A 24,584-nucleotide genomic window follows, 5' to 3' on the forward strand; every position below is an offset into this window, starting at 1 on the left:
TTTCCAGTTTCATTACATTTAAAATTTTATTTTTATTATAAGCTCTTCTTTTGATATCTGAGTATAATATCTTGAAAAATGCTGTTTTTCAAGCTCGTTTGTGGTTCATTACCTTGTCCAAGGATCATAACTTAAGCATTGAAGTCTTTGTCTAAATGGACAAACAGAATACCTTAGGAACTGGAATTTATCAGAGTTTCAGATATAATGATTTCTATTGCATTTCCTTATCCCATAGATCAAAATACAGTGAAGATTTAGAGACACTAACTTTTATTACGACCATATTTTGTTTGGGAGAATGTTATAGGGGCTTCCTGCAAGGAGCAAAATCTGAGGTTTTATGCATCTTCTCAGCTCTTTTGCATTGAAATTTTTAAACAAATCATGATAATTAAGTTTATGAGAACTGGTGAGGATTGGACAGAAAATTCGCAGGTGTGACAAACGACTGAGTCAATATCTTCCAGGGGTTGAGGTGCCAGAGCAGACACCTGGCTGTGCATAGAAGCTGCTTTGTCTGCCAAAATCAGTGTTATAAAATGAGGGGAAGGAGGGAGAGCAATCTGAAGCCTGAGCACCACTGCACACTGTGAAAAGAAGGACCCAAGAAGGACAAAGGCAAGGCTGGAGCAACAGGTTGCACCAAATGTGTTTAAAAGCCGCAAGAAAATAGATTTTTAAACTTTTTTATTGGAGGTCTCTATTAATGTTAGAACTTACTCAAATTATAAATAATATTTGAGCTTGTCATGGTATCATGGTATTTTATGAATTTTGAATAATAGTGTGAGGAATAATGTCAAAAACAGTATGTCTTATTTAATTCATTGGACATTCATTGGCACTAGCCCATGGATCTCTGAACATGACTGCAAACATGTTTTCCTAGAATCCATGGTGCTGACTAAACATTGAATCCTATGGAGTTTCTAATAAATTACAAGAATGAATGTATTATAATCAAGCACATATTCTGCTATAAGAGGTTAATGCTATATAGGACACAGTGTTGAACTCAGCAGAGAAGAAATAGCTAAGGAAACTTTGCCAGGGAGAGTAATATGGTGTAGGGAAGTATTTCATGAGGTGCATAGGGAGAGAGCACAGGGATGCACACTAAAGTGACTATTCAGAATAGTTCATTTATGGGGTAACCTTTGTGATTTTTAAAAACTTCATTATTTTTTAGTTGTTTATCTGGATGGCCTGAAAAGTGTCAAGTTGCTGGAGGTTTTATTATGTAACTGTATTTTAGCCACTCCATAATATTATGGTACTTAGTGCACAAACTGATATGAAGCAACTCTGGTTAAGTTACATTGTATTGCATTGTATTATAATTTAATATGATGATAATTCCATCTTTATTTTAATAACCTTGCTATTGTTAATTTTCACTGACCAGTGAATTTTGGCAAGAAATGAAACATTATCAATTCTTTTTTTTTTTTTTTTAAGAACCTGGGCTTAAAGGTGTGCTGTCTGCAGATTGCAGAGGCCCAGGCCGCAGGAAGCAGCAACGGCGGCTGTGGAAGACGAAGTCTGAGGCGGGAGTCGGACGCCTGAGCGGCGGAAGAATCCCGAAACATTATCAATTCTTCTCATACTCTTGTGTTCTACCATGTACTGAAAAATAACATCTGCTAACCTGTAAACATTATGTAATGAGTATATATTATGAATTTATTGTTATAAACCTCTGAATTTTAGGGCTTTACAAGTAAAGGAATTTTTTGGCAGTAAAGAATATTGTGCCAGAGGTTAATGAAACAATCATGATTTTTTTTGGAAAATATTGTAAACTATTTCTAAGTCTTAAAACGAAGAGTTTTGGGTGAATTTAAGTGTTTGGAGCAACCTAAAGCACACATGTGCCTCTATGTGTGCGTGCGTGCGTGCGTGTGTGTGTGTGTGTGTGTGTGTGTGTGTGTGTGTGTGTGTACATATGGGCTGGAAAGGTGGTTCACTGGAACAAAGCCTGTTGCTCTTTCAGAGGATGTGTTCAGATCCCAGAACACATATCTGGAAAATCACAATTTGTAAATTCAGCTCCCAAGAACCCAATGTTCCCTTATGGCTCTGCAGGCATTCCATTTACATGTATAAACTTACACAGAGACTCACACACAGCCATATAATCAAAAATTTAAAAGAAATTAAAAACGTATGAAAGTGAAAATACAAAGTGGAATGAATTCTTGTTTTTAAGTCTCACAGCATAAAGTTTCCAAAAGAAGTATATGGGAGTGTGGAACATTTAAACTAAAAGAATATATGCACAAAAATGATGATGGAATCATATTACATGAAACTTGCTAATAAAAGACTCAGTGGATTGTAGTCAGAAGTTTAACTCAAAATAATTTCACTGGCTACATTCTTCATCACAATCCCCATACTCATAACATCACCACTATTTCTGCCCTCTTTTATTCTCCTCAGCATATAGCAGTACTCAACAAATTTTGCATGATTCTTATGTATCTTGCTTATTTTGTCTCTTAATAAAAATGTGATTTACAGGAAGTAGTCTGATCAGTTTTGTTTGGAATATTTTTATCACCTAAATGAACAACTTGGCAACTCATCCCCACTACCTGAGAAAAGAAATTGTTAGAAAACAAATGAACCAATGTCTTGATGCCCCTACCTCCCCAAAAAGTACAAAGTAGTTTACTAGAGAATGTACTTGGTGCTTTTAACTAAATTAGAACTAATTATTCTAGAAACAAAGACAAAGAAATCAATTTTGCTGCAGCAGAAACTGAACAATTCCTAATGCCTACACACAGAACACTTTCCCTTTGTTTCTCCTCTTTGCATGTTCCTGAGAGTTGCTTTCTTGCGTGTGTGTATGTGTGTGTGTGTGTGTGTGTGTGTGTGTGTGTGTTTGTGTGTGTATTTAGATCTACTTGAATGGTTTACTGGGCTTTACTGTGCTGGGCGTGCTTTCCCTTATGTAAGAAGGATGATTACTAACAACTTCAGAAAACATAATTTCATAGCAACTTTGGGTGGGAGAGTTTCATCCTGCAGATAATTTACATAATTCCTCAGAATACTGTATTTTTTCTAACTTGTTTGCCCATTTTAAGAATTACTGAAGTGAATATGGAGGTCTGGGATACCTTCATACAAGAGCTATAGGAAAAATGTATAAGAGGTGTGTTTCATTGAATGAAGATTGATTCTAGGCTGGGGAGATGGCTTGGTGAGAGCACTGCCTTATAAGCAGGGAACCTGAGTGCAAACTCCCATCACTTATGCAAAGTGTCTGACAAGGTTATGCATACCTTTAACTGCAGATTTGGTGGACAAAGGAACAGAGACATTCAGATTCTCAGCACTCATGGTCCAACCTAAATAGGAGTTTCTGGTACAAGCAAAGTCCCTGTTTCAAAGCAGCAGTGAAGTGGGTAAGACAGAAACACATCTGATGTGCTTCTCTAGTCTTCACTTGTACTTAGATGAGAGGTATACACCAACAACTAATGTACATGAACACACGGACAGAGAGACAGACAGACAGACAGAAAGACAGACAGACAGAGACACACATAGTGAATACCCTTGCAGGAAGTAAAAAAGAAGGAGAAGGTGCTCCAAGTAAAAAGAAATGGAACAAAAGTTATGTTCCACATGTGCTAATTTCTCAAAACCATTGGATATGTAAACTTCTGTATCCTCTTTCATGGTTAACTATTATTTTATGAATATTTTAATCCTCATTGAAATTTGCTGTGACATGAAGTGTGTCTCCTCAAGCTTTGTCAGGGCCTGAAAATCTATTGACTGATGAAACACAAATCACCTCATGACACTTGTTAGGCTTAGATACAAAGAAAGTTTTCTAAAAGGAGAAAAGATCTACAAAGCAAAGTATTGTGTCATTTAGTGCAGTGCCCCTTTTCTCATGTTAAAGCACAGAATAGATGCTTGTGACCAGGGTAAAAGACAGTGACCTGCATCAGTTATTCAGCAATTGTCATTAGTTGCTTCAAAATAAAAGATTTCCATGGTTATATTCTACTGTTTCTCCAGTTTTCCTTCACATTTAGTATCTCATTGTTCAAGAATCCAGGGTTCTTTGCTGTGGAAGCAAGAGAACTGAATTAAACACTGCTGTCTGGCACCAAGACCATGTAAAAATTGAATTACTCTTGGCCCAAGTCCTTTCCCTGAGGTAATTAATTTGAATTCTGAGGTCATTTGAAAGTTCTACCTGGCTGCTTCCACATCAAGGGTGTGTACAATAGATAACTTTGTCAACAATTTTTAGCACGAATTAACTGTGTAGAAGTAACAGACCTGTGCCCTACGCTGAGTGCACCCGTGCTCTGGGATTAGGCAATCCCTGGACTCATGCTAATGATGTGGCTGGACTACACTCAGTAATTGCTGGAAATATGAATACTTCAGAAGCATTTGACTGCTTAATTGTAATAGCTCTTAAACACCCGCTCTCCTAACCTAGGATCTAGGCTGAGAAGACCCTACAGGTTCTGGGTTTTCCTATCTTTTTCTTTACAGTTACAGGAAGAGAGCTCTGTAAACAAGAAATGACAAAAGTACCTTTCAGAAGTTAGGATGGGAACTCACCCTGCTGCTACAGCACAGGACTAGCTGACATGAATACATCATAAGGAAGTGGCTGTAAAGGAGTAACATAGATACTTGTGATTAATTTACTGGATTGGAGAACAGGAAGGGATTTATCTTCTTCTCTTTATGCCCCAGTTATGAATGAATGCAAAAACTTTGTTTATTGCCTCATTGAATTGGAGGACGGATTGTGGAAAATCTATGTGGCTCAGGCTGTATTCATGGAGACTGTACATAGCATACCTGACAAATGGGTATGGAAGAACTTAGCTGGCTGAGAGTCAAGCGTGACAGGGAGAACCAGAGACAACACACTGGAGCAAGCATAAAGGGCAGCTACAGCTACAACCTATCATCTTGGAAGATGAACCTGTTTGCTTTAGTTGTTCCTGTACTAGAAGGGAAATTAGGAAAGTACTAAAAAATAAAATGAAAGAACCTGGATCTTTCAATACAGAACTGTCATGCCACCATTAGACACTTCCTGAATTCTTACAAAATTGCCTTACTGTGCTGAATCATTTGACTAGCATGTAAGTATGGTCTAGTATAAGACTCAGTAGCCGCCTCTGGTGCCACACATATTTAATCCCAACACTGCTTAGGAAGAGACAGGCAGATCTCTATGAGTTTGAGGCCAGCCTGATCTAGAGTTCCAGTCCAGCTAGAACTACCCTGCATCAAACAAGAAAAAAGCTCACAAAAGACTCAATGCAAATAAAATGTGTGGCTTAAAATGAAGATTGAATGTCTGCCTAAAAGCAAACTCTGTAATATTGGTTATAGATGTCTTCAGTAATGGTTAGTTTTAATTCATTTAAAGTAATATCTTTGCATTACTGATATTATTAATCTGTACAACATACATGAACCTGTAAAAACTATTTACAATCCTTGACCTGAATTAGAAGTCCTTTCTCCTTAAAGCACATAAGTCCGTTCTCTTTAGAGTAAAGCACAGAAAACACATTTTAGATTTAATGTGTTTTTTATTTTCCTTTTATGCCATTATTAAATTCAACTGAAAAGTAAGAGCTAAAACCATTTCCGTTGCTGTAATGTTTTTCAACAACCTCGTTTCTACACTGAAACACATTTTTGGACTGAGATACGACTCAAAAAACACACATACAGATAACAGGAGTTTACTTTGATATAAAATGAGAATTACATATTTAAGGATCTGCTGTACATTCTGGAATCTTTCCCAAGGTAAATATGCATTATAGTCATGTAGAGAATTTAGAACTGATTGCACTGGGTTGTTTATAAGCCAAGGGCTCAGTCATATTTACAAATTTGGACTCGACACTTAGAGATGGATCAGCACTATGTGAGTTATGTGAATGATTATCGCATCAAGCTTAATTAAGCATTTTATTAACTTTTTGCTTGCCTCTGCTTTCTTCTACATGATTTATTTCAGGAAACAGAAAACTTTATCCTGGAATAGTTTTAATAATTGTTTGAATATACATGTATATTATATGCATATGTTAATGCATGTATATAGGTGTGGGGTGGAGAGAGAGGCATAAGAGATAGATCTTGCTTCATTCTCCTGAAGGCTGAGGTTACAGACACAGGCCTACTTTATTTTTATCTTGCACATTGTTTGTGAAGAATAAAATCAATACTTTTTTTCCTCCAGTATATTTACTAATGATTCCTTTAAAATATCTTCTTTAATTAGCTGAGCTGATCCAGACAAAAACTTTTTATTTTTATTTTATTTTTTTGAGAAATAGCCTCAATGGGTCTAAATAGCTGTAATTCGTCATTTTGTTTTCATCCGCAGATGCTCAGAGATGAAGAACCAACACCATATTATCTCCACATTCTGTGTTAAATTCTAGTTTTAGTATAATTCTGAATACATATGTAGATAAGTAGGTAAAATTTTATAGTAACTTCCAGTGCAATTAAAATTTAATTATGCCTACATTAGACAATATAAAAGGCATTTTAGATATGCTTTGTCCTTAATCTTTAGGATATCCCTACAGAGGGCACATGTGCAGTAGTTTGGAGATCAGAAGGCTGAAGTCTAGAAGGGCAAAGCACATTTTCAAGGTTATGCTTTAGACCCTCTCTGTCTCAAAATCAATACCCAGAGGACTCAGACTCAAGGCAATGTGACTGTCAGTTTGATGTGACCTTGGCTCTGGTTTTATAATTTGGGTATCTGTTCCATTCTTGAAAGCAAAATAAAACAAAGTATTTCACTTGGTGACATGAGTACTTGATCCCTAATCAGCAATGCACACGGCCTTTTATAAACCTGATCTATTCCCTAGAATTTTTCTTTCTCATGTATTTACTCAGAGATGCCCAACTTGTCCACTTTTTTTATTGCTTTAGATATTTTGAAGGTTATTGGTACCAGGACACCTGAGTATCTCTTGTTTCATATTCTCTGTTTCAATAAATTTAGCTTATTGTGTATTGTTCCTCATAGAATTTTGTAGTATCATAGAATTCCCAAAAGCCTAACTATAACAACATGAGTCAAGGGTGTAGATGTTTCTTATAAAGGAAAACAAGTGGAGTCAATAAGAGTTATTGAAACATCAGAGAAACAAATAAGCAAAAATAAGGCCCATTTCCTCTACCCCTGAGATGATAAACTTTACATTTTTAAAGTTTTGCCTTTATTTTCTCTTTGTTTCTTTATTGTTTTTATGTTTAAAATATTTTATCTAATTTAGAAGTAGCTTGAATGTTCTATATAAAGCTAATATGAAAGCTGCTTAGGGGCCCCGTGCCTGTGTAATGGGTCAGTGTATAAAAGTGGTTGATGTCAAGTCTGGCAACCAGAGTTCAGTCTAAGATCTACATGGTGGAAGGAAAGGAATGTGTTCAATTTGTCCTCTGATTTTCACAATGTTTTATGTTATATAGGTGTGTGTGATACACACACACACACACATACACACACACACACACATACACACACACACACATACACACACACACACTAAATAGTGACAAAATTGTTTTTGGATAAAAAAAGCTTGATATATCACCATGTGTTTTGTTTTAGATTACTTGAAACAATTGCTAAAAACAATGTTTTTAGTTTTCTTAGTATCCTTGGAAACTGTAAAATTCCATGTCTTATTAGGTGACTTGGATTTTAATTTAAATTTTAGTACTTTAATCATTAATAACAGGGAGATTTATTGAAACAGAGTTAGTGTATGTGATACGTTTAACACATATTAACCACTCAGTAATTTTATGGCTTTTAATGTTGAATCAGTGGAGGGTATGTGTGAGACAAGTCACATGTGTAAAATGCCTGTAGAATAAAAAAGACTTGAATAGATGTCTCCAATGAAGTATGGTTTATAAAACTACTTTATGTATTTAAATGTAAGGACATTTTGTGAATGAAGCCAGTGAGACCAAATTCTTCTTTATCATGTAAGCCATTTTCTAATGGTTTTTATCAAGCTTTCTTCTCTGTTGCAGTTTCGTGTTGATTTTTTCTTCCCACCATGTCTCTGGAGAATTCTCTGCTAGGCACACAGAACAAAACAACTGGATTCATCATAATAACTTTTTGAGGAAATCCTTATTGCCTGTGAACATCTAAGAAGGGGGCTGAGTTTGGAGTTGTTAATGTCAATAGCACACAGTTAGAAATCAACTTCGGATTGATTGATTTTGGCTCAAACCTTGGATTACTGATAGTAGACTCTATTATGTTAGAGCTCTTCTGGTGAGTCAAATCTGCCTAAGTAGTTGCTCATTAATAAAATTGATACACATAAAATCACTGTGGGACAAACCACTCTAGAGCACAGTGATTTTGCTAAAAGTTCAACATATTGATTCTGCTATAACATTCTCATTGACAATAGTTAATGCCTTTATGATTGGTGGAAGTCTATCAGAACACATTTCTAGAATTCAGCTGTTTGATTTGAGGTCTGTAAGCAAGTAAAGGGATTGAATACTATATAATTAAACCTTTTGCTTTAATAACAGCCCAAGTAAACAAAAAGAAAGCTAGCTTAAAATACAGACACTAAACAATTGCAGAGTAGAATGAAGAAACAAAATGTAATAAATTAAAACATTAAATTAGTTTTGGAAAATCATAAATTATAGTTTTGTGATAAAGTGGTCTCTCCAGTACACAAATAGGAGTTTATATAGTATGTATTGAAAATCAGTGACTTTTAGTTAATCCAAATACTCATGTATAAGAATAGATCTCATTGTTTAAGTTTAAATGTATCCTGCTCTGCTTGTAGGTATGCAGATATATGCATACATTTACATATGAGCTTTCTGTGTTACAATCCATTCCTACCCTAGTTTTACAGTGAAGCAATAGCATTGATTAATTATTTATTTGGGTACAATTCATTTGTTCTGGAGAGAGTTCATCTATAATCAAGAGCAACAATCATTATTATGCAAACAGTTTTGAACAACCCATGCATTGGAATTGGGAACTGACATAAAATAAAAGGAGCCTTAATAATTGTAATTGGAAGAAATGGAGATATCATCAGAATTTTCATTGCAAAATTCAAACCAATCTAATTATTAGCAACATGTTACACCTACAACTCATTGCAAGAAATTTGGAAAGCTTCTCAAAGTATATCTGTTAATTACTTGGCTTTTATGGGATGAATGTTAGGTTGGAAAAGCAGATGCTCCAAGTGTGGAAAATGCTGTTTTCCCAGTTACGGTTAATCTATCACGATGGGCATGTAATGGGTATAGTACAGATGACTCATATGATCCTGGTTTGGGTTATATAACTGGTTATTATCAGGGAAATTATCATGGTAGATAAACAGAGTCTAGTTTATCAAGTGGTTATACCTATCCATAAATAATACCTTTGTATTTCCTGTCAGTATTCTTTAAGATGGAATATTAACCCAGATCGTCTTGCTATTTTAGCACCACCATTTTGTAAGTGAACCGAGTAACTGGCCATGATGATTTATAGTCTCACTTACTGAGGTCTCCTTAGTGTTGCCTTACCTTTAGAGACAGTGTTGCTAAAAGTAAATCTAATGTTTGTGCAACTATAAAAGTACTTAAAATTATTTGGTTTTATATATTTCATGTACAATATCTCTTTTGGTATTTACCACTCTAAGCATTGAATATTTTATTAAACTACAACAACATAAAGAAAATTAAGATTATGGTGCTGGAGAGATGGCTTAGTGGCTAGGAGTACTGGTTGCTTCTTCAGAGGATGCAAGTCTGATTCCTGGCATCCACATGGAAACCCACCAACCACCTGTAACTAATGTTGCAGAGGATCAAACATCATCTTCTAGCCTCTGAAGGCACCAGCTAAACATGTGGTACGCAGACAGGCATGCAGCCAAAATACTAGGCACAACCATTTCCTAGGGGAACAGTGGCAGTCGTGAGTCCAGCATAGCTTCTTGACAAAGTTCCAGCAATGATGAGCAACATGCTGTGATGGCCTTTCTGTTAAAATCTCTGTTGTTACACACTTGGGGGCTACTAGCACAAGGATTCACGCATGTCTTTTCTGAGAAAATAGCTTCTGTACCCTCTAAAGAAGTTCTAAATGAACTACCCTTGCTTTCGTGTAGGTAACCTTAGTTGACTATCCTTGGCAGTCTTCTCTATATGCCTTGGAGATTGTTATCTGTTGGGAGCAGTGAACCCCCAGATCCTGAATTTCTGGTAAACAGCTTGTAATGCTTGCAGCTGCTCTGAACAGGAGACCCTCGGGAGTTCCTGAAGGCAGGGGAGTGATTTCTGGTGGGTTTGGCTGGGGCATGGCTATCCCTATATAAACTGCCCCTGAATATAATAAAGCGGGCATTCTGGGTGCATTCCTGTTTCAAGCTTGACACATGTGTCTGTCTGTGCGTCTTTGTGTGTTTAAATCTCCAGGACCTTCCCCAGCTCGCAAATCGTCCTGTAGTGCAGGCACCTCGATACAGGAGTAGTACCGTACTGTCATGTAGTAAGGAGAGCAGTACAGTTATCTGCTCCTATGCAAACTCAAGAACAAAATAATTAGAACTGCATGAATTCAGAAGTGACAAGGTTCAGGAGGATAAGAGAATTGGCAGCACATCAGAGCACAGAACTCCTTTTACAGTATACTTAAACTTTCTTAGAAAAATAACCTACAGCCAAAGTATCTAGAATGACATATTAAATTTCCCGATGAGACTAACAAGCATATATATATATATATATATATACATACATATATATATATATATATATATATATATATATTAGAGTTGTTTAATTCAACTGGCATTCATTGAGTCTCTGGTGTACGTGAAGCACAAAGACAACACAGGATGCAGTGGTTTAGAGCCATTCTTTTCCTTCAAAGAAAATAGACTATTGTATGAGAGGTGAGATGCATGCAAATATAATCACAGTCTACAATTCCAAGGATGAAACATATTAAACAATACGTAGCAGAGAACAAATACTGTTAAGTATAGGCTTAGCTAAACTCTGTAATACGAATATATGCACATATATGTGTGTTCATATACATGTTGCATATAAAATGGAAATAATATCTATTAAGTAATTACTTAGATTTTGGCTTCTGTTTTTCAAGAATGTGTTTGTTTTATTATTGATATTTTACAAGTTGTTCTGAAACAGGACATTTGTTTTCCCTCCTAGAGATTGGCAGTGCTTGCTGCTCTTACTGCCAAATATATTGATTACTTTGCTTAAAGGATGTCTGTCTATGAATCTCTTTCAATTAGCACATGATAGTAGAACACTTAGATAATTTTTCATGAGATAGAAAAAAAACACATTACCTTGCATTTTTCTTCAGAAATGTACTTTCATCAGAATATTTTATTTATGTATAAACAAAATCTTTGTCCTTCAGGATTTCCTGGGAATAGAATCCATGTTCTGGTGTCTTCACAGGTCATGTTCATGTTTCTGTGCACCAGGTTGGTTATTCTGCTGCTACCTTCACTAGATTTGCACTTATTAGAACATCAGATCTCAACTGGTAGTCATGACCCTGTTGGGTGTCAAATAATCCTTTCACATGGGTCATCTAAGAGCACTGGAAAGCACAGATATTTACATTAATATTTCTAAGAGTCGGAAAATTACTGTTATAAGTAGAAACATGATGTGGAATTTCCCTCTGTATGCTGTGATTACCATTAATGGATAAAGTAACTGCTTTCAACCTATAGCAGAGCAGAACTTAGGTAAGCAGGGAAGATGATTATTCAGACACAATCATAATTTATTTTTGAAACATATCTTCCTCTTGAATAATTCAATGATAGATGACTATAGGAAATAATTAAACTAGTTAGGTGGTAATTACTGATTTGATATTTGTCTTAAAATACTGTATTTTGAAAATTCTTTTCTCTCCTGAGATTGTGGAGAGAGGAATGAGGTTAGTGAAGCAGCTCAGAAAGTACTGCCCCTGCTTTCCCATGTACAATCAATACAACGATATTTTTAAAATTTTCTTGTCTAGAAATTTTTTCCCATTTCAAAACATAATTTACTTTGTGCCTGTTATGTCTTTGAACTCATTATATATGACATTATGGCAACTCTTCGCCATGGTACACTATCAGCACTCCTTAGTCTCCAGTCTTTGTTCAGTGCTTTTTCTCAAAGCACATTCAGTTCATTGACTTTATTGTAATGGTACTAGTCTGTGGCCAGGTAGCGCAAAACGTGATAAGTCTTCATGTCTAAGTCAGATACTTAGATGAAAATAGTTCAGCAATGTTCACAAGTCCATAAATTGCAAAGGGCTGGATTTTCTGGCCATTTCTGCTGATCTCCAGTTTGGACTTACTTTAAGATTTTTCTTTAATACCGAGTGAGCTGAATTGCTATTCCTAGTTCAAATTCTTCAGTCTAAGACTTTAAACCTCAAGTTGCTAGATGTGAGTGTAATCTCTGTGTTTAAAGATTGAAGAAAAATATGTAAACACTGTGTTTTAAACTTGTGGTAATATCACTCCCCCCACATTTGATAAAGAAAATAACTCACCAAAACATTGGCTGGAATTGCTTTAGCAAATATATGGCTAAATAAATGTGGAAAAGCTGATCACTGGTAGCATTGATTGTTTTATGTCCAGGTAATAGAGGAAACAAGTTAGTAAAGAATGCATATCTGAGGTTCTTCTTGTCTTAGCTATTAAGAGTGTATATTTATTAAAGAGATGAGAACATAAAGAAATTGAGACAGAGGATCAATGCTGAGATTGACATTTTAAGAACACTCCCATATCTGTACATTATGAACTAATAATTCATATTTCAAAAAGTGTAAGGTTTCTTCCAAACTTACTGCAACAGCCTTAGGCAATTTAGTATAATGAATATGCTCTTACCAGTAGATTTAATCATTTTTATTTTATACTTTGAGTGTTCTGTCTGCATCGTGTGTATGTGTACCACATCCATACAGTGTTCATGGTGGGAAGGAGGACAGCACAGCTTTTGGAATTGGAGATAAAAAAGTAAGGACTGATTTGGGCTGCCCTTTGGTTTCTGGAGAAGGAATGCAGATTCTCTCCAAGAGCATCAAGTGCTCTTAACTGCTGAACCATTTTTTTAATCCTTTTTCGTACAGAAGGAACATTTTTGTTGTCAATCTGTTTGACTTTGATTGTTAATTTTCAATTCTCCAAATCATATCATTTTTTTAAAAAAAATGAATGAATGATTAGCATGCATGGTAACGAACTGAATTGCTTCTTCTGTTGTTACCTGTGCTGTTGATAGCTGACACAAAGGGAGAAACATTTGAAGATACTAATGAAATGGTGATTGATCTCATCGAAACTGATAGGACTGGTTTGATGAGGTTTTCTTCTCCAAGGTCAGTGGCTTAGGCAATTGTTTGCCAAACTGGAAAATCATAATACTGCAGAGAAAGAGTTTCACAGGACATTTTCTTTTGCTTATGAAATAACTCATGAATAAGAACACACATGCATGCACAAACACAATTCATCTTTTTTTATTAGAATTCCTACCAATATGTTTATAGCTATACTAGAAAATGATGTGAATGCAATAGGTAAAAAAGATAGACACTTTTGATATAACTGCTGTAGCAAAGTATTTGATGAAAAGCAAAGCCTATGCCATATCAACATATGGAGAAGAATCATTTTAAAAATTATGTGTATGAAAAATTTTTACAAAAGCAAAGACAGTATCTCTTGAATTATTTAAGAAAAGCTTACCATAGATAGCTCAAGAACACATCACAGGTCACCAAATGTAAAATGCTTTATAGTCTTTGGGAATCTTGCCAGAATTTGTCCAAACTGGTCACTGTATATCTATTGTTACAAATATAGACTTCCATTTGAGAAACTGTATGTGCATGTCTGTGTCTGATTTTTATTCAAATGTTTACTTAATCAAGTTGAATGTGATTATTAAATAACAAATCCAGATTTACTAAAGAGAATCCTTAATTTCCACTGTGTCTGCACAGTTTAAATGTGCAACTCTATTTCTAGATTTTCATTTTCAGAGTAAATGTCTTCTTAGTGGTTACTACACACGTCACTTTCTTCTCGGGCTAAATCTAGTTCAGAGTAACATCAATGGAGCTGTTGTTTTCCAAGTTCATGTAAACTGCAATAATGTAGAAGATTTTATGTCGAGATCGATTCTTTCACTATATATATGCTTTAAAAAATACAACTGCTTCAATACTAGGAAAATTAAAGGAAATATAATATTTCAATTAGAACATAGAAACTGTGCTAATTAGTCAGCTTTATATCTGACGAAAAGACTGTTTCTTACAAGAACAGTATGATGAGATAAAAACCTAGGGACATACTTTGTTTTAAAACAAATCATTTCTTTGAAAAAAAAAAAAACAGCTATTTTTTAAGAGAAACAACCGAGAATGCCCATCCCCAGAAAGCTCTCTGCCTCTTTGTTTCAGATTCCATATGAATTATCCTGGGCTTATTGCTTTGATTAGATTTAGCTATATATAATTATATTTAGTCCACCTTACCTTTTAAGACTAAATCTCTCAATATACTGAACCTTGAGCTCTCAGTTTCGGCAATGGTGGTAGCTTAGCAAGCTCAGGAATTCCACTTGTATATGCCCCAGGGCACTAGGATACAGATGCTTGAGGTCACAGCATGTGTTTAAGTTACCTGTTAGGGATCCAGATGCAGGTCCTCTTGCTTTTATGTAAGCACTTTCCCCAATTAAGTCATCTCACTGCCCCATCAAATACACATATTTAAGTGGCTTAGGAGATGGCTCAGCAGTGAAGTATTTTAGGACTGTAGTTTGGAACCTCACAATTCACATAGATGTCAAGTGGACCTACCTGCCTGCCTGTAACCCCTGTACCTTGAAGGCAGAAATGGAATCCCAAGAGCGGCTGAGTAAACCGAATAGACTAAAACGCATATTAAACAATCATCATTGTCTCAATATCTAATGCAAAGAACAGTCATGGAAGACATCTGATATCAACTGTGGGCCCTTACATATGCATGTGCTCCTGAACACGTATAATACCAATATACATGTGAACATATATAGAGACACATACACATCATACACACAAGCATATTCAAAAAAAAGACAGACTTTTTAAAAAGGATCTTCACCTGAACTCAGAGACATCCCTAATCTTTATGTCTAGGAATTGATGCTCTAATATTTATTTATTTATTTATTGACTAAGTTAAACAAAAGCATTGACATTTAAATTAAATAATAATGCCATAATTCTCAAATCATTTACATACATTCTCTTTGCATTCCTTTCTTTTTGAGTTTGTCTCTTATTTTACGGTTTGGTTGTCCCTAGCTAGTGTCATTGGGAAGAAAACACAACAGGAATTGTCCTAATGTCCAGGGAGAAACTTGAGCAGGAGGACTGCAGCATTCAATCCCTGCAGCACAGATGGGCCAGATAAGCAAGCTCTTTGGAGAGCGAAGCCAAGAGTAACAGAAAGGGTTTCTTTATCTTTTCCCACCTCACTGCCATTTTTATTATTAGTTGTACTCTTTGGAAAGCAGAGAGCCTTACCTTCAGAAAAGTACAATTTTCTTGTCTCTTCTTTCATTTCTTATCTTTTACTTCACTTCTTGTCTCTGTCTCGATGACATAGGGGCTCTCCACCTGTGACTATTACAGACTCATCAGTATGAATGAGTCCCCAGACAATGTCTAGTTAGACCCAGTGAATAGGAATCTAAGGAAAAGAGATGCTCTTTCAAGCTCTCTTTCATCCTACTACCTTTTAAAATAAGTGTTGAAAGACATAGAATAGAGCAATAGTAATTGAGAGGTGATACCAGAAACTGTCTGCTTTTAGGCAATTGTTAAAAGTTACATTGGACTTGGTGCCTTAAACTAAAATGTTAGCTATTTTGAAAGCTAGACGTCTGAGACCATGATTTTCGCATAGCCAGTTCTTGTGAGGCTTGTTATTTTATTTTATTTTATTAAATTATAAAAGTTTCCATTTCCGCCCCTCCTCCCAACACCCTCCCACTCCCCCCACTCCCTCTCCTCCTCCCTCTCCATCCCTAAGAGCAGTCAGGGTTTCCTGCCCTGTGAGAAGTTCAAGTTCCTCTCCCCTCCCTCCAGGTCCAGGGAAGGTGAGAATCCAAACAGACTGGATCGTCAAAATCCAGGATATGCAGAGGAAGCAAGTCCCAGTGTCATTGTCAATGGCTTTTCAGAAAGGCTCCGGGCCAGGCACATTCAGAGAATCTGGTTGGATCACGTCCTCCTATAGTCCCAGTCCAACTGGCCTTGGTTAACTCTCATTATATCAGTCCCCTTGTATCAGTGGGTGCTCGCATCCCTCGCGGTCCTGATTTCTTTTTTCATTTTCTTCATCTTTCTGCTCCTCATTTGGACCGTGGAGGGCTCAGTCCGGTGCTCCAATATGGGTCTCCGTCTGTATCGCCATACAACGTCGGATGAAGGTTTCCTCTGCTCTTGCCTTCTTTGCTCACGTTCTCTTTCCTTCTGCCTCTCCTTTGGACCTAGGGAGCTAGGTCCAGTGTTCCAACGTGGGTCTCCGCCTACATCTCCATTCATCGCCAGATAAGGGTTCTATGGTGATATGCAAAATATTCATCAGTATGGTTGTGGGCCAAGGCCGGTTCAGGCACCCTCTGCTCTGTCCAGAGAACAATCTGGGGATCTCTCCTTGGACCTGGGATCCCCCTTTATAATCAAGTCTCTTGTAAACCCTAAAATGACTCCCTTAGTTGAGGTATATACTTCCCTGATCCCATATCCATCCTTCCTCCCTCCCCCCATCCCAGTCCCCCGATCTTTCCCCATTCCTCCCCTACTCCATTCTCTCTAACCCTCTCCCCTTCCAACAGCCCCCCCACCCCATCATGCACCAAAGGTTACCTGGCACTCTTGTCTATTTCCAATCTCCAGAAGGATAGCTACATGATTTTCATCAGGTTCACCTTCTTATTTAGCTTCTCTAGGATCACGAATAATAGGCTCAAAGACCTTTAATTATGGTTAGAATCCACTTATGAGTGAATACATACCATATTCCTCTTTTTGGGTCTGGTTTACCTCACTCAGTAAAGCGTTTTCTATGTCCATCCATTTGCATGCAATATTCAAGATGTCATTGTTTTTTTACCGCTGAGTAAAACTCTAATGTGTATATGTTCCACACCTTTTTTAACCATTCTTCTATTGAGGGACACCTAGGTTGTTTCCAGGTTCTGGCTATTACAAATAGTGCTGCTATGAACATAGTTGAACAAATGCTTTTGTAGTATGTTAGGGCATCTCGTGGGTATATTCCCAAGAGTGGAATTGCTGGGTCCTGAGGGAGGTTGACTCCCAGTTTCCTGAGAAACCGCCACACTGATTTCCACAGTGGCTGCACAAGTTTGCATTCCCACCAACAATGGATGAGTGTTCCCCTCATTCCACATCCTCTCCAGCATAGGCTATCATTGGTGTTTTTGAGTTTGGCTGTTCTGCCAGGTGTAAGATGATATCTCAAAGTTGTTTTGATTTGCATTTCCCTGATCGCTAAGGAGGTTGAGCATGACCTTAAGTGCTTTTTAGCCATTCGAAGTTCATCTGTTGTGAATTCTCTGTTCAGTTCAGTACCCCATTTTTTAATTGGGTTAATTAGAGTTTTAGTGTCTAGTTTCTTGAGTTCTTTGTATATTTTGGAGATCAGACCTTTGTCTGTTGAGGGGTTTGTGAAGATCTTCTCCCAGTCAGAGGGTAGCCTTTTTGTCTTACTGACAGTGTCCTTTGCTTTACAGAAGCTTCTCAGTTTCAGTAGGTTCCATTTATTTATTGTTTCTCTTATTGTCTGCGCTCCTGGGGTTCTGATTAGGAAGTGGTCTCCTGTGCCTATATCTTGTAGACTACTTTCCCCTTTCTCTTCTATCAGGTTCAAAGTGGACAGATTGATGTTGATGTCTTTAATCCATTTGGACTTGAGTTTCGTGCATGGTGATAGATATGGATCTACTTTCATTCTTCTACAGGTTGACATCCAGTTATGCCAGCACCATTTGTTAAAGATGCCTTCCTTCTTCCATTGTATACCTTTAGCTCCCTTGTCGAAAATTAGGTGTTCATAGGTTTGTGGGTTAGTATCCGGGTCTTCTATTCGATTCCGTAGGTCGACTTCTCTGTTGTTATGCCAATACCAAGCCGTTTTCAATACTGTAGCTCTGTAATAGAGTTTGAAGTCAGGGATGGTAATGCCTCCAGAAGTTCGTTTATTGTATAAGATTGTATTGGCTATCCTGGGTTTTTTGTTTTGCCATATAAACTTGATTATTGTTTTCTCAAGGTCTGTGAAGAAGTTTGATGGAATTTTGATGGGGATTGCATTGAATCTATAAATTGCTTTTGGTAGAATTGCCATTTTTACTATGTTGATTCTCCCAATCCAAGAGCAGGGGAGGTCTTTCCATTTTCTGGTATCCTCCTCAATTTCTTTCTTCAAAAGCTTAAAGTTCTTGTCAAATAGGTCTTTCACTTCCTTGGTTAGAGTTACCCCAAGATACTTTATGCTATTTGTGGCTATTGTGAAAGGTGATGTTTCTCTGATTTCCCTCTCCGCTTCTTTATCCTTTGTGTATAGGAGGGCCACTGATTTTTTTGGAGTTGATCTTGTATCCCGGCACATTACTAAAGGTGTTTATCAGCTGTAGGAGTTCTTTGATAGAGTTTTTGGGGTCTCTTATGTACACTATCATATCGTCAGCAAATATCGAAAGTTTAACTTCATCCTTTCCCATTCGAATCCCCTTGATCTCCTTATGTTGTCTTATTGCTATTGCTAGAACTTCAAGCACTATATTGAAGAGGTATGGAGAGAGTGGACAGCCTTGTCGTGTTCCTGATTTTAGTGGAAAGGCTTTGAGTTTTTCTCCATTGAATTTGATGTTAGCTGTCGGCTTGCTGTATATTGCTTGTATTATATTTAGGTATGATCCTTGTATCCCCAGTCTCTCCAACACCTTTATCATAAATGGGTGTTGAATTTTGTCAAATGCTTTTTCAGCATCCAATGAAATGATCTTATGGTTTTTTCTTTCAGTTTATTTATATGATGGATTACATTGATAGATTTGCGTATGTTGAACCAGCCCTGCATCTCTGGGATGAAGCCCACTTGATCATAATGGATAATTTTTCTAATGTATTCTTGGATTCGGTTTGCCAGTATTTTATTGAGTATTTTTGCGTCAATGTTCATGAGTGAGATTGGTCTGTAATTCTCTTTCTTGGTTGTGTCTTTGTGTGGTTTTGGTATCAGGGTAACTGTAACTTCATAAAAAGAGTTTGGCAGTGATTCTTCTGTTTCTATATTGTGAAATACATTAAGGAGTATAGGTATTAGCTCTTCCTGGAATTCCGGTAGAATTCTGCATTGAAACCATCTGGTCCTGGGCTTTTTTTGGTAGGGAGATTTTTAATAACAGCTTCTAATTCTTCACGACTGACAGGTCTATTTAGATTGTTCACCTGGTCTTGGTTCAACTTTGGTATATGGTACTTATCTAAAAAAATGTCCATTTCTTTTACATTTTCCAACTTTGTGGCATATAAATTTTCGTAGTAAGATCTAATGATTCTCTGAATTTCCTCTGTGTCTGTGGTTATGTCCCCCTTTTAAACTAGATTCTCCCTAACCCATTACTCCTAGGTGTCTGTCTCTCCATATGATAGGAAGGCAATAAGCTCCTCTCTTTCTGCAGTCACTAAAACACTTGTCAGAGATCCAAATTTAAGTTCATTACCTCTCAAAGACCCCATCACTAAATGCCTTAACTCTGATGATTAAATTTTGAAACATGCTAGATGGGTGGGGGGTAGGGGACTGGAATGTGCCCCTGGGTCTAGGGCATATGAATCTGGATGCAACACAGCTGTTTTGTCTACAACACTATCGCTAAACAGGGATTAGGTATATTCAAAATGGCCACAGATTCTTTGTATTGCTTCTAATGTTCAAATCTTTCAAAAGTCTCTTAGTTTGGGAGCCAGAGGTAAGAGTGTCAGTGGGAAATGAATAGTGAGTTTGAGGCAGGTAGAAGGTACATTAAACCTTATCATAAAACAAAACAGTAAAATCAAACAAAAAGACTCCCCAAGTATCTAATCTGGTTTTGTATTTTGCTGTAAACCTGAGAATGAAGCAGAAAGCTAAGTCCTAGTGAAAATTTTGATACAAAGTAGTTCTATTTTAGCCCAGGCTAACTTTCCATCATTCTTTTTTTTAGCTAAATTCTGGAATTACAAGTTTATGCCGAACCTAGAATGTTCTAAAGCGTTTTTGTTTGCCTTTTCTTGGAATTCTGCTGCAGTACAAGCAAATCCAGACAGAACTGTGAAAGTTAGGTACTTCAGTTCACGGCTTGTACTAACCTGAAAAACATCACATGAGACCATCTTGCCCGTTCCATTCCAAGTGAACCACCAGATAAATAGTTTCAGGGCTCAATCAAGAACATATTACAATTAAACCATTTTTTTTTTCTCAAAGAAGAGTGAGCTTTACATAGTAAACTGAGAGGTACTTGGTTCTGTATCAGTGAGCCTTGAAGACAGGTGGGCTGTAGCCTATTGATCTTTTGTATAAAGAGCAGAAGGCCGTAGGCAATGTAACATCTCCAGGTAGGTACCACGTACAATCTTGTCTGCTAATGCGATACCTCACAATACTTGTTCTCTGGACTGACAATTGGAAAAGATAAAGCAAATTCAAAGAAGAAAATAGCCTGGAATCCCAGACACTGCAGATGTTATACCCAGCTTCAGATTATCTTCTTAAAGGCAGGGCATATTCTTCTCCAGTTAAGATTTAATTTACTTTAATTAATTTAATTAACTGCAGACCCATGTGAATTTTATAGAATCGATGCTAAAATCTATTCTAAGACTCATTTCCTTTATTACACTGAAGTTTAAAAGTTCAAAGAATGATTTTCTGTTTTGCTTTCACTCACATTTAAATTGTGAATAGGCTTGCCTGGGAGACCATGACTAGTGACTGGCAGAAACAAACTCATAACAGCCTGTAGATGTCTTGACTACTGCAGTGGGTTAACATACTCTGTGTATTGAATCTAAATATCTGAGTCTGAAATCACTCACTTTGCTAACGCTTAGTGACTACGCTAACATTCCGTAGCAGACTTTGCCAGCCACTTGTCAGTGTTTCTGGCTGATAATGCTAATGTAGTAAAGAAAAGCAGGTCTCCACTCACTGATATTCTGGTGAAAATCCAATTTTGCATATTACCGCCTGTGTTATTTTTAGAGTAATATTTCTGTCTAGGACTCACTTTCCCTATTTGTTTGTATTAGTGAAAACAACAATAACAGGCCCATATAAGAATAAGTGAGATAGTATGTGAAATACTTTGCACACTAACAAAAATAGCAAATACATGAATACTAAAAAAATAACAAATTACTTCCTAGGTGCCACACCAATCCAACATTTTACCTGAATTTGTCAACAAAGAAATAGGACTTTTCTTTATTTAGATAGGTTCTGATGCCATAGCCCAATCTGGAACCCATAATGTAGCTAGGATGACACTGAACTCATAGCAATCCTACTACTTTTGCTTCTTCTGTACTGGGTTCCTACGTAATAATGTAAGCCACATGTGGCATTCTCTTACCACATGTAGAATTTTGAAAAAGATCTAACATGAATATAAACACATACATTCATGTATACACACAAATAATTAAATATATATAATATATATATATTTGTATTTTATGTCTAAAATCAAAATATAGTGCCTTGTGAAATATCGAGCCATTGGGAAAGGCCCGGCTGTGTGAGTATAATAGTTCCTGTGAATTTTAAAGCTGTGCCGAAACTCTCAGCCATACGATAGGAGAGAAAAAAGATGTGCCTAAATGGTTTATGGAAATTGTAGATGTGACTAAATATTCATATTTGATATCAAGCGGCTTTGCCTAACTTGTTTTCTTGTGCAGAGATTATCAGCACTTTTCTTTGGGCTGATCCTTTTGACCCAATACTAAATACAGTTTGACTGTTGTCCCATGTTGAGCATGCTTGGAATTCAAAGAAAAAAAAAGAAAGAAACCAGGGACAGAAGTGAGCTGAGTTCAGGCTCCCAGATGTAGTGAGATCTAACTATACTTATGGGAGTGATAAGGCAGACTAATGATGGTCACTCTTTCTCAGTATCTCAGTCATACAATTGAGAACCTCAAGTTTTTTCAATTTAACATATAAAATGGCCTCAAGTGCACAGCAGGTAGGAGGTGGGGAAACTTCCATCTTCAAGGCTAGTTTGACTTAGTTTAAAGAAAATTGTATCTTGTTTCCTTGGAAAAGTGTCTTTTTATTTCTTCTTTCACCTCACCTTTCAAGCATTTCTCCTTGACATGATATTATGGAGTCTGTGATTCTTTAATGAGTTTTCCTTTGGAATAATTAATTGTATGAAGAGCAAGCTCAAGTTTGAATTCTCCACTTCTCTCCCTGTATCTTCAGTCTCTCTGTAGTTTGTCAGTTTGGGCTTAAATTATGTATCTTGTCTGTCCTTATTGTGCATATGTCCATGGGCATCCATGACTATGTGTATGTTTGAGTGTACCCCTCGGTAAAAAATGGGCTTCTGCTCGGTGTTTACTGAATAGCGCAAAGAGCATCACTTATGCAAGAGGAATGAGGACTGCTTTACTTTTTGTACAAGAAAATAAGTTAACAAATGTTTTTCAAGTGATTATGTTATGTACTTCAACTGATCCTAAACATTTGGTAGTGCAAAAATACCTTATTAAAGAAACCTATATGTTGTTTTCAACATTTATGGCTTGTATTTGTCATATAAAACTACGTTTGATGTGATCTCTATGTTCAGCCTATAGTTATAGTAACACATGTGCATGTACACATATTGCCTTCCAAGTGAGGGACATGAAAGAATACATTATTTAAAATTTACAACTCTTCACTAGTTTGAGTAGTAAAAGCACATTATTACATGGGAAGCCTAAAGCTGTTAAGATAGTTTGTTATATTGTTCTTGTAATGGCTGGTTAAACAAACAGTCTATGTTCTCAGCAGGATAACAGGTTATGTATTTGATGGCCTCAAGGTATATTATTAACTCAGCTGTGAGGTCCAGCAAAAGTTCCAGTCTCTTAGAAAGGAAGATACTTTCTTAAAATTACATCATCACAGATATTATTTTCTAAACACACTTCTATTAATATAAAAAGAAAAACACAGACAACATTTCCATGTTGGTTACTTGAGGGAGCCTCAAAAAAAGGCGTTCAGAAAACAAAAGATTCCAATTAGGTGTAAAATAGATATCACATCAAAACTAGATAATGGTTTATGAATGCCCACAAGAAGATTCTATGTCCATACTCTAACATAATATAATATACTATACTGTCTTTCACCAAGGTTGTTCAACCACTTTAGCGAGAGCAGTCTCCCCATCTGAAAAATTTTTGAGAATCCCATGGAGAAACAAGTGAGCCAAAATACAATTTGCTACATTATAGTCATATTACATGTGCAAATGAAGTAGAAAAAATACTTTTCTTAATTCTACAGAACAACCATGTTATACTTAAATTTTAGCTGGAAATCAAACTAATTTTAGTCATTAAATCATTTTCCAAACAGTTGATGTAAAGGGTGAAATGTCACATTCAATTGCTACCATCTTGCATAGACTCTTAAATTTCCAAACCCCAAGGCTCCCTACAGTAAACGAATCTGAACCTTTTAATCAGTGACATTTCTTAATATGTTGGAGACTGATTCTTTTTCACATTAATTCAATCATAAAATAATTGACTTCCCCCATGATATTTAGTACGATGCTGTTAATGTTGAATGGAAGGCAGCTTTAAAACAACTAAAATATATCACAAATGTCAATTAATAGAATCCAAATTGTAATCCATGGGTTCTGAAGGAGTTTTCTGGCTTTTGTTTGTCACTCACCACAGGGAGTTCATTCACCATGAAATCAACAATGTTCCACCTTATTAAATGACACTGAGACAGCTATGGATATTGAATGTCACATTAACCCTATATGTGACTAAAATATCACAATTCACAAATAATTTTCTTTGAGTATTTTTTTAAATAATCCCAGTCTGACTTAATTTGAACAGCCATCTGAAGTGATCATTTTAATGCTATTTTCTTCCTACCATGAATATAAAAGCATTCTGTGATATGTTTTCAAACTAAAATTTAAACCTCAAGGTAGTTTAGATTAGTGAATTAATTTTGTATTTTCATTACGCAGGCAGAAATAGAAAAATGAAAATTGGGGTTTCTGCTGTTAAAATCTAATCTTAGGTGTGTATTATTTATCAGAGAATATTGTCTTTACTGAATCACTTGTTAAAAATCATAGACTAATGATATAAAATATTTTGAGGATGAATT

The sequence above is a fragment of the Myodes glareolus genome, chromosome 10 (assembly GCF_982192425.1).
Source record: "Myodes glareolus chromosome 10, mMyoGla1.1, whole genome shotgun sequence".
Lineage (NCBI taxonomy): Eukaryota > Metazoa > Chordata > Mammalia > Rodentia > Cricetidae > Myodes > Myodes glareolus.